This window comes from Gavia stellata, chromosome 19 (assembly GCF_030936135.1).
Source record: "Gavia stellata isolate bGavSte3 chromosome 19, bGavSte3.hap2, whole genome shotgun sequence".
Classification (NCBI taxonomy): Eukaryota; Metazoa; Chordata; class Aves; order Gaviiformes; family Gaviidae; genus Gavia; species Gavia stellata.
Window position 1 is genome coordinate 14,573,005 of NC_082612.1, and position 10,095 is coordinate 14,583,099.

A 10,095-nucleotide genomic window follows, 5' to 3' on the forward strand; every position below is an offset into this window, starting at 1 on the left:
AGTTTTATACAAAATACTGCTTTCTTTAAACTTGATGAAATAGAGCTGAGAATTAGCCAGTTTGTTCAGTGCCAAAACTTTCTATATCTTTCTGTAAGTTGTTGTGCCTTTCAAATTAAATAAACGTGCATAATACGTGATATGGAAAATTATCTGATGCTTAGGGGGTCAACATGTAACACACAGATATATATAAATATTTTTATTTATATATAATATATATAAAAAATATATATTTTATATATATTTAAAAGCATATATATATGCACTTTATTTTATGTTTTGAATATTCAATCTTCCTATGAATCTGTATTTTCTGGTGTTTTGTTTGCTCTATCCAGATGGTAAATTTACCATTATTTAACCTGAACTGATTTTTTTTTCTAGTAAAAAGAAATATTTTTTTATGTTATCTAAGTTATATTTATGAACAAATATGTGCAACTGTTATCTATGATGTTGCATTAATAGCACTGCTTTTGAATAGACACTGGTCAAACTCTAGTATGAGATATGCTCTATGCCAGAACATATTAAACGGTAAGAACTGTGGTTATGTTAGAATATAATAATAAAATAATAAGAATATAATAATACATAACATTATTGTTTATGACACATAATATAATAATAATCTAATAATAAAACAATGTTGCTTTAATACAATATAATCACATTGCTTTATGTATTCATTCCCATTTCCTAAGTCTGCTTATTCAACCAATGCAATTTTTTTTTGTGGTTTGCACTGCACATTCAATCTATGTTGGCAGGTACGTAGTATGAGCACTAGCCACACAAAAAATGCAGATGTTATAATTTTTGTGATACAAGCAAGGTAAAATGTTTCATCTACCACTTGTAATAGAGAGACATTTTAATTTATGTCTACATTTCACAAAAAAACAGGTATTGCTTTGTGGATCAAGGGCTGACTACGGAAAGTTAAACAAGCAAAATTAAAAGACGGTTTGGTTTGGTTTTTAAATCATTACAAATTATTTACACTGAGTGTCCTAGACTTAAAGAACACGTAGATTTACCAGTAGACATCTACAGGCTCTAATACACCTATTTCTACCTAGGATATTTGCTGTATTTACCTACTCATATCTTGCATTCCAAGCACTTTAAGGCAGGGGCATTATTTTTGTTCTATTCATTGGAGTCTTCAGGAGTAATCAGAATTTATCTGCTTCTAACTGGAACAGCTTAGAGCTTATCCACTTTCCTACATCAAAGAGGTGAGCTTATTCATATACTACTGCTTATTTTATGTGTGTGTGTGTGTACAGGGTCAACTAACATATGCCCTAATCAAGAGATATTCAGCTTGTGGTCCACAGGGCACCTAAGCAAAAAGTAACAAAGAAAACCAACCCTATTGTCCATCAGAAAATGTTAAATGGTCATCAGAACTAAAAAAAGCATTAAAAACCCCACAGTTCTGTGGGAAGGCAGGATGCGGGCCCCTGGGGTGGTCCTGTGCAGGGCAGGATGCGGGCCCCTGGGGTGGTCCTGTGCAGCTGATGGATCAGAGCTTGTTCTGAGAGAGACAAAGACGGGCCTGTGGAAAATTACAAGCGAAGCAATAAATAAGGGCTACGTGGCAAGGACTGGGCGTCCTTGAGAAATGAGGATGTAGATAACAAGTAGTTATGATCAAAGTAGAAGGGAGTTATACAGCTGCTCAAACTGCAAGTAGAAGAACATAAACAAAAGTAATTTTTAGGCTCAGCCAATTAGGATCTAACAAGTAGGCGCGTATTAGGTTTAACGGTATAAATATGTGTTGCTTGAATAATAAAGTGGACTATGCTTTATCACTCATATTGAGTCGGACGCATCTGTTCCTTCAGCCGTGAACCGTCGGTCAACTCCTGGCATCGGGAAACTCCCGACATCTTCGGGAAACTCCTGACACAGTTCTAAGGATTGCCTCCAGTACAGATAAACATTATAACTCTGAGAACTGTTTCTAATGCACTTTTTCCAGAAGTTGTAGTTGAGGAAAACAAAGAACTGCAACTAACTTTTTATATGTCAAGTTGCTTTCTTGAAATCAAATTTTAAAATACAGTGACAGTATTGCTGAAGGAACCTGCATTAGACCCAAACACAGTATTTCTGTTGTGAGATGAACAGAAGCCATCAGCTTGCACCTTTTATTCAACGCCTTTCAGGAAGCAACTGTAGTGGGCTTTTCAACATGAAATAGTGCATGTCAGTAATCATTACACAACCTTAATGGCTATTCTACTACAAATGATAGATCTTGTTAAAGTGACAAAAGAGAATTTAAGAGAAATTTAAAATATAGTCATGTCATTAGAACGTTTCTAATATGGCACAAACAATGATAACATTGTATTGTAGCAGTGTGCTATCTGTGCCATAGGTAAAACTGAGAAACCATTCTATTTAAAAGTTGCCTTTCCCATATTTTCTAAGACTCAAATACTTCCTTCAGTTAGTTTGAAATCTATAGTCTTGCAGTAATACAGAACATATTAATAATCCCAGCCTGGGATCTTTTGAGCCATGTTTCCCAATGAGCCAAAATTTTCTCTCCCACCAAAAAAATTAAATCCTAATATTTCTTAAAACTGATAGAGTCTACTGTTTTTGAATGGAGTACTGAAAAGTCAAACCGTGCTTCTGGTCAATCTCAAAGGATTCACGTCACTTAATATTTACCCAGTTAGTAGTACATGGAACTCCCCAATCCTCTAAAGCAGCAATAGTGAATAGCAGGTGTTCATCACCATCAATTACGACAGCTGGGAATTTCTTCTCCTCATTAACCTTAATTGTGACTTTTTACATCACATTTTGCAAGAATCTTTTTTTTCTTCTTTCAGTCACAAGATAACAAATGAGAGATTAATCTGTATTTCCTTTCGTTGTTCCTTTGGCAAGCTTCCTACAACTAATTCAAAGAAAATTAGATTATGAATAATTTCTGTGACTTTTTTCTGTAACAAGCTTCCTGCTTTCATGCATCATTTGACATCTTAAATTTTTTACTGATGTCTTCAGACAACGTTTCTCTCTCTTACACTGCCTACTGCAGGACAGTGACTGGGCTTCATTTTACCCTAGACAATCTTCCTAGCAGAAGGTATCAGGCATTTGGATAAGGTAACTTATCCAAAATCCCTTGGCTGTACTGTATTTTTATCACTTGACATAATTCCTTTTAAGGACCTCATCCTCTAGTGTTTTATATCACTAATAAATTATGAAGATCTACCTGGGACAATTTAGACATAATTCATTGAATTTCTTAAGTTGTTTGTAAGTTTTAAGCTCTCCAGCTATGACTTATAAGGTGCAGATGTTAACTATTGGCTTAAAGACCTAAAGGGTTTTTTGTCAGTTTAATGTCCCTTTTTTTCCCCTCATGATCTTCTGGGATCTTCTGAAAGCACTGATAACTCTGGATAGTCTATCTTTTGTTTCAGCATTGGTGAAGGAATCTCAAGCAGATAAAATTCCACAAAGCAGGCATCAATTGTGTCAGCAGGTGGGACATAAGCTGTTCCAGGTATGTGCTTGCACAGGATCTCCATTGTCTGGTGACTGACAGTAAGACCAAGCTACGGAAATGATGACTTGTCCTCCTCAATGCACAGGAAAAGGACACAGTCACCAACAGCCAATGGCTCCTGAGACAGTTCTTTAGAAGTCATAATTTCTGATTCTGTGCAGTGGAGCTTCTAGAAGTCCCATTAGCAACTGAGTAGGATGGTGATGATGGCTATCATAGAACATGGGGTTTATGCAGATAATTTTCTTCTAGGCAAGCTGCCTTAAAAGAACAATTCCAAAGTCCTGTTCTCAAGACTTTCTCAAAGGCCTCTATGCCTATACAAATAAAAAGAAAGGATGAGGAATTATTCCTTTGCCCCAAGGCCAACTGGCACAGCACAGCTTATTTGGGGGTGACCACATGAATGAACGGATCTGCATCTAGTGCCAGAAAGCAAGGAATATTTTTAAGCTGCAGTGACATAAAGGGACAGAACAAAAATGATAGCACTGCTGACAAATATGCTATAAGGAGCCACAAGGAAGGAGTGAAGGCATAGAAAGGAAATTTTTTTTTTCCTCTGGTCCTTCCAGCTACTGTAACCACTAAATATTAAAGCTGACAAGATTTGGAATTTAGACACACAGATATCTGTGACTTCTCTCACTAAGCTGTTAGCTACATCTTCCAAGCCTACAAAATCATGACCAATAACAAGGTGTACCATATGTCGAAACTAGACCCTCCTTTCTCCCTGCCCAGCTACAAGTAGCATTGCAAATGCAAACCATCTTGGTAATGGTGATTTCTAACACCTAAAGGTACTCTGTAACAGATCAACAAAACCCTGGGAAATTGAGAGATAAAAGGATAACACACAGTTATTTCCTTAGTTGAATATCATGTCCATGAATGCTGAGACTAGCAGATCTCAAGGTTCTGAGAAGTAGGAAGTAAGAATTTAGTAGCATATGCATTCAGATGCTGTTTTCAACAGGAACACCTGCCATGAATACCTTTGTTTATGAACAATATAAAACAAGATCTGCCTTTACCTTTCCCACACTAAGATACCTTGCTTCTTGGTAAAAAAATGTGGTATGTGCTTCATTTTACAGCCCTCTTCTCCTTAAGGGTGTTACACTTTTATTTTCCTCTCATTAAACACACAGACTATGCTCATCTCCAACCTAATTGCTGTCAATAGCAAGACCACCCTAGGTTCTCCAGCTGAAGCAGTACTGAACGAGAGACATATTAAATCTCTTGAGATGCATATCCACTCCTTTCCTTGTGCATCTCCATGCAAGAAAAAAGTTTCACTCAATTCCACCACAGTGAAGTCCTTCCAGACTGCATCATTCTCTCACTGCCAAGCTGCTTTAATTAAGCCCTCCAATATTCACAGTAGCTACGCCTAAGACAGTGAATACAGCTTCAGTGCGGGCAAATCTCCTTTGGCTATGAAATCTGTAACGCTTAAGGTTGTCTCAGCATTCTTGGTCATCAGAGTGAGTTTTGTTGAACAAGCCATTCCAGAAGGGCATGATTATACCTCCAGACAACCCTAACTCTGTGTCAAAGTTTTCTGTTAATAAACTACAGTGTATCAAATAGATCAGTTATGACCGCAGTTATAGCAAATAGATCTCAGAACTATTTAGTAGAACAAAACGCTTTACTGATGTCCTTTACCGTCCAAAAAGGCAAAACAATGCTCACCCAAAAAGTTGTTTTAACTTCTCAGGTGCTGCCAGAAAGTATTCCAGACCAGTTTTTTGCACAATAGTTAGGACACTGGGACATATCTTGTAATTTGAACAGTGCAGCTGGACAAGATTTCTGCAAGGAAAAGATGTTTACTTCAAACAATATTCATTCAAAGTTGTTGCTACAACAAAAGCATATCAAGAGAGCTCAGAAATCTATTCATGCTAAAGATTATTATTGGCTGTTTTCTGTTGTAAGCAGAGTTGCAAATTATTTTTTTACTTGAAAGTATTTTCTAACAGAGAAACTTATTACATCTTCAGAAACAGTCTTCTAAGAAACTTCTTAAGTTACAGCTTTATTATAAGACTACTAATGTCCTTGTGAAAAGCAGATAACAAATGCATGTCAAAAAATGTATATTGAAGTAGTCGGCCTTTTTCTCATGCCCTAGGATAATGCTGTGTGGGATACTAGCACATATAAAGAGTATATAGATTACATGCTCAAACTTTCTCAGGACTTCAGGGAAATTTAGTGGGTTTTACTCCATATTCCAAAAAGAATTACTGGAATTTTCAACTTCCACGATCTAAAAAAAAAAATGCCAATTTAAAGTTAAGTCTGAAATGGCTCTCAGTCAATCCAGCAAAATCAGCTCAACAGTAAAAAACCTGGCTATATCTAAAGTGGTTAAGAATTTTCCAAAAGACATTCTTTGTGTGAAGGTAAAACTACGAACTCTTTTAAATACAAGGCAGTGTTTCTGTGTAGTTTTTTCAAGGTTGCTCAAATACTATCTGATATGTACCTTTGGCAATATTTCTACAACGAATTGTACAAACTCATTCTTGTTTTGCAAATATAATGGTAAAACCCACCTTATGCTTGATATTGCTTGTATTTTTCCTTGATGTAAAGACCTGACAGTGTCTTTTACTTAAAGTCAGAGAGTTGAGTTGTCCAAAATACATACAAGTGATTTTAGAATTGAGGGAGTTTTTAATCCCATTTTTACCCCATTTAAAAGTACTCAAAACTTTCTCAGAATATATTCTAACAGGGAAAGTTACTGTAAACCTTAGGTCAGAATTTCTATAACTTCACTGTAAGCACCCCAACTGTTAGCAATTAAATACATTCCTGGGAAGAAACCCTACAACATCTGGGGTGAGGGTAGAGGGTTAAATAAAGAATAAAAAGAAAATACAAAAAGACATTTTGATAAGCAAAGTATATTAATCATATCTCAATTTGAACATGAGTCAGATGACTATAATTTAATTTTATTATCTTGCATTTTGTATACAGCTTTTTGGACAGCTTAAATTAAAACAGTTTGCTATCATTGATATATTGTTTCGATCCCTTCTTTTCAGGAATTTGAGAGAACTTTATGAAAGCCAGAAAAAAAAAGAACGAGAGAAAGTAACTGAAATGAGACACCGTTAGCAGCTCTCATGCTGTAAGTTTACATTTCAGCCCGAGATACAGCTCTCAGTTAAAAGGATGTTCCCAACTGCAGAGAACTGGGAAACTCACTCATGTCCAGCCTCTTGACCCCAGGATCAAAAGAAGGAACAACTAGTATTTTCTTTAATTAAAGTAATTCTTTTTTCTTTGCTGTTTAACCAAAAAGATATTTATAAAGGTCAAAATTAGTCATCACCTTTATATCTCTCATGAAGTAAATACATAATTTCCCTACTTATTCTACTAGCCCTTCTTTGCAACACAGAATTTATAGATGTGTAACATTCTTTCTTAGGGATTCATGTAAACATACACGAGAGCCAATGTTAAAGGACAGACAACAGATAAATCAAATACTAGAAGTTCTTGCCAGCTGTATACTAACTGTAATCAACTAACAAAGAACCACTGAGCATCTTTAATCCCCTGCTACTGAAAATACCTAGCTAGCCATCCGGCTAGATAAGAACCTATCTTTCAGGTAAACACTTTTTTAACTTAAATTCAAATCCATTGTTTAGTTACAAAAAAAAGTACTAAAACCTGTTTTATAACAGCACCAAATTTAAAAGCTGGCATTTCTGACCCAGCAGAGCTACAAAAGCTAGAAATTTCAGTTAGTAGATGGAGGAACTTCCCCTGTTTCTTAAGCCTAGGACTTGCTTCTGGATCAGAAGTCTCATCATACAGAGCAATACTTCCATGGTAGGAACTGAGTGGATAATCTGCAGAGCATCTTCTGAGGATCCTTTTTGAGCCCATCTGTATGGTTCTCAGGCAGGACACAGCTGTTCCACTACAGTTTATAACTTGGGAGAGCACGGGAAATCCCAAGGAAACTGCACCTAAATTTAATCTCGTTCCTTCCCACCTTTGCAACTTTTCTACTCTTTCTCCACAAATATTCTCTCTGCAAGTCATGTCATGAGCGGAAGTGGGTTATGTGCATATGACAGCTGCTGGCTAGCCAGCTAAAGGGCTGCCTCCCTTTGCTATCCCCCTCCCATGCCCCTACAAAGTGGCAAGGCAAACTAGATATGCATATTGCACGTAACTTTGGTTACAACAGCAGCACAAGCACTCAATTTAGAGAGATTTTCTCTACCTCTCTGCAACAGACCCACCACAGGCTGACCCCATCAGCCAAGTGTGTGGCACCTCTTTGAAAACCTATTTAAGAAAGGGCAAAAAAAAAAAACCCCAACAGACAGTGAGAGGGGAGGTAGGAATGAAAAGAATGAGAAACAGCAGAGGGAACACCAAGGTCAGAGAAGGAGGAGGAGGTGCTCTATGGCACTGGAGCAGATATCCCCTGCAGTTCATGGAGGACACCACACTGGAGCAGTTGGATGTTTCCTGAAGGAACTGTGGCCCGTGGAGAGTCTGTGCTGGAGCAGGTTTTTCCTGAAGCACTGCAGCCCATGGGGACAGTCCATGCTAAAGCAGGGAACAGCGTGAGAGGGAAGGAATGGCAGAGAGAAACCACTATGTACTGACAATCCTACCCCCCAGCACCTTCCCCGCTGCTACTCAAGGGTGGATGTAGGGGAGTCCGGAGTGATGAAATGAAGTTGAGCATAGTCAAGCGGGGAGGAAAGGTGTTTTAAAGTTTGTATTTGATTCTAACACCCAAACCTACTTTAACTGGCAATAAATTAGATTAGTTTTCCCCAATTTGATTCTGTTTTGTCCTCTACAGTAATTGGTAAGCAATCTGTCTATCTTTATCTTGACCCACAAGCTTTCCCATCCTGTTTTCTGTTCCTGCCCTGCTGAGGAGGGGGAGTGAGCAAGAAGATGGGGGGGGGAGTTCAGCCCTTAGCTGAGGTTAACCCACTGTACCCATGCTATGCACTTTCAGTATAGAACTGTTGCCAGTAGGTATCTGAGCTCAGAGGCATGAAAATTACAGAGATCCCTAATCATACTTCACTGCACACAAATGACCTTTTAATTTATTATTCCATCCTCGACATGTACTACTCAATATATTCAGTGCACTAAATACATTTGGGAGTCGCCGTGGATTAAAGATTAGCTGTGACAAACTGAACTTTTCAACTAAGTAACCAAGGGGAAAATACCAATTAAGCAATGCTGCAGTTCCACGCAGACAAAGCACGCGTACAAATAGCAATCTAAACTACACGGCCAGAAGTAATTTGTAGGCTGTACTACTAGATTAACAAACTGAATATGGATTCCCCTGTGCGCCCATTTCTATGTGCATGCAGTCCCAAAGAGGGTTTCTTACCATAGCCAGAGAACCAGGGTTAATGAACAAATGTGTGCAGACCTTTCCTCCCTACAGAGCCATCACACTACCACAGAAGAAAACACAAATGAGTTATGACTGTGGATGTCCTCTGATTACCAGAAGAAAACCTACTCTGAAAGATTAGTCTGTTCTAGCTCTCAACTGTATTTGAGGCTTAAGAAGTTACACATTAGAGTTTAATATTTTACTTTACTGGAACAGTTAAAAAAAACAACAGTGAAATACTGTGCCATATTCTGGCCCTTCACATGTTGGAGGATTTCCCAATAACTTCTAGGATATCAAAAGGGGATAGGCCAAATTAACAGTAGCAGTATATAGAATCACAGTCTCACTCAATGAACTAATATAATCTCTTCTTGTAAGTGTTCAAGTGATGCCAAGTTTCTTAACAAAACCTTCTTGCAACACATGCAGTTGTGCAACATCTTTCATGGAACAGGCAGCAGCAGATAAATTACAACTATTGGCCTAAATCACAACAGTATCTCTCTTTAAACTTGAGGTATCCATAATACAATTATTAGAATATCTGTATTTGAAAAAATAAAATAAGAAGTAGCACTAACAAAAATTAAAATGAACAAGAAGGCATGACTGGGTTCCCGATCTAGGAATAGCATAGACTGAAGAAACAAGTAATAAAAATCTATCTTTCAAAAGCATTGTTTCTAGTGAGCTTGCAAAATAGCCAGCTCATAAGTGCCAGGTTGATTTGGAAGGAGGTGTATTGTTGGTCAGAAGTGGGAAAATGGACAAGCACAGGCAAAAATCTCTGTGGAACTGTTATGTATAAATAGACATCAAATGGGATAGTCTTGCAGCTTCTTGTTTTCTAATCTTAAAAACTTGGTATCTAAATTTGGCTAGACCTCAAGAGCACAAACTTAAAAAAAAAGTAATTCCAGGAACAATCCTTAGTCCTTAAAATATCCTCTGAATATCAGGGCATATGCCATACTTGTGTATGAAAACAAATTCTTGCAAGTGGACAAATACTAATGGGAAATAGAAAAAAATTCCTACATGTTGACACCCTGAAGCACCCCACAATCAAATATCTAAATTATGACCACAGAAGCCAAACACAAATTTTGTATTA